The sequence below is a fragment of the Prionailurus viverrinus genome, chromosome B1, assembly GCF_022837055.1.
Source record: "Prionailurus viverrinus isolate Anna chromosome B1, UM_Priviv_1.0, whole genome shotgun sequence".
NCBI classification, from domain to species: Eukaryota; Metazoa; Chordata; class Mammalia; order Carnivora; family Felidae; genus Prionailurus; species Prionailurus viverrinus.
In genome coordinates, this window is record NC_062564.1 from 92,229,216 (window position 1) to 92,230,795 (window position 1,580).

At 39.1% G+C, this 1,580-nt stretch overlaps 1 pseudogene; it reads right to left on the minus strand.

The window, feature by feature from the left end:
* Positions 1–977: 977 nt before the first annotated feature.
* On the minus strand, positions 978–1,077 carry LOC125165034 (uncharacterized; annotated as a pseudogene).
* Positions 1,078–1,580: the final 503 nt, after the last annotated feature.

Sequence of the window (1,580 nt, forward strand, 5' to 3'; positions counted from 1 at the left end):
CCTTGTCTGCCTTTCTTTGAAAAATTTTTTTTAATGTTTTTATTTATTGTTGACAGAGAGAAAAACATAGCATGTGCGGGGGAGGGGCAGACAGAGAGGGAGACACAGAATCTGCAGCAGGCTCCAGGCTCTGAGCTGTCAGCACAGAGCCCGATACGGGGCTCGAACTCACAGACCACTAGATCATGACCTGAGCTGAAGTCGGACACTCAACCTACTGAGCCACCCAGGTGCCCCCCTTGTCTGCCATTCTTAAATATCAGTGCTTTCTTCTCTGGTCAGGATTTTTATCACTTGGGTTTCACTACAAAGTATTTTGTCACAAGTTTTCTTTAGTGTTATACCTCCTTCTTCCCATATCTAGATACTCACTGTGATTTTTTTTTTTAAATATTGTCCTTTAATGCCTCAGATTTCGTTACTAAGTATTCATGCATTTATTTAGCCAATGTGTTCATATGTTCAATGAGTTAAATAAGTAAATAAGTAAGCATGTAAAACCTATTTTGTGCATAACATTTTGCCATTACATTTATAACAGGGCTTGAAATAGTCAGAATGGTAGGGACAACAACAAGTGTAAATTGTATACATATTTAAATACTTCTTGGGATTAAGCAGAGTCCCTTCATGGAGACTAAGACACAGGTTTCCAAACATTCTTGATTCATAGCACCCTTAGATCAAAAGAAATACTAATAATCTTGTTGATTGATTATTTAGACCAAAAATTTATTTATTTATTTACGTATTTTTTAACGTTTTTTTATTTATTTTTGAGACAGAGAGAGACAGAGCATGAACGGGAGAGAGGCAGAGAGAGAGGGAGACACAGAATCGGAAGCAGGCTCCAGGTTCTGAGCCATCAGCCCATAGCCTGAAGCGGGGCTCGAACTCACAGACCGCAAGATGGTGACCTGAGCTGAAGTCGGACGCTTAACCGACTGAGCCACCTAGGCGCCCCTATGTACCTATTTTTTAATATGGAACACTTCATGGATTCACATGTCATCCTTGCACAAGGCCATGCTAATCTTCTCTGTATCTTCTTAGCGTATGTGCTGCCGAAACAAGCACTAGACCAAAAATTTAATCAGTAGTCTGTGTGGTGGCCTGAGAGGTGCCTTGAGAGCTGCCAACAATAACTGCTTGCAGAAAATGGCGCTTGGCTGCGCAGTGTAGTCTGTGACATCGGTAGATTGTACAAGAGGTCCCTGTGGGATTGGATAGACCTCTGGGTGGGAACAAACAGAAGCAACACAAAGTACAGAGGCTGAAAATCCAAGAAGTCTAAACTCAGATTTGGAAGTTCAGAATCTTTATGAGGGGTACATTATTAAAGTGGAAGGGCATAAAGTATTTAATATATATATATGTCATATACATATATATAACTTCATAGATATCTTATAAAGATTTTATAAACACAAGATGTATTCGTTTCCATTTATACTGTAGCCCTAAACCCCCCTAAATGTTAGGAGTAGGTTGGTTATCAAATTCTATCAGAACACATAAAGAAGAAATAAAGAAAGATTATTACATAAGTAGACTGAGCCATATTTTAAATCTCCATTCTG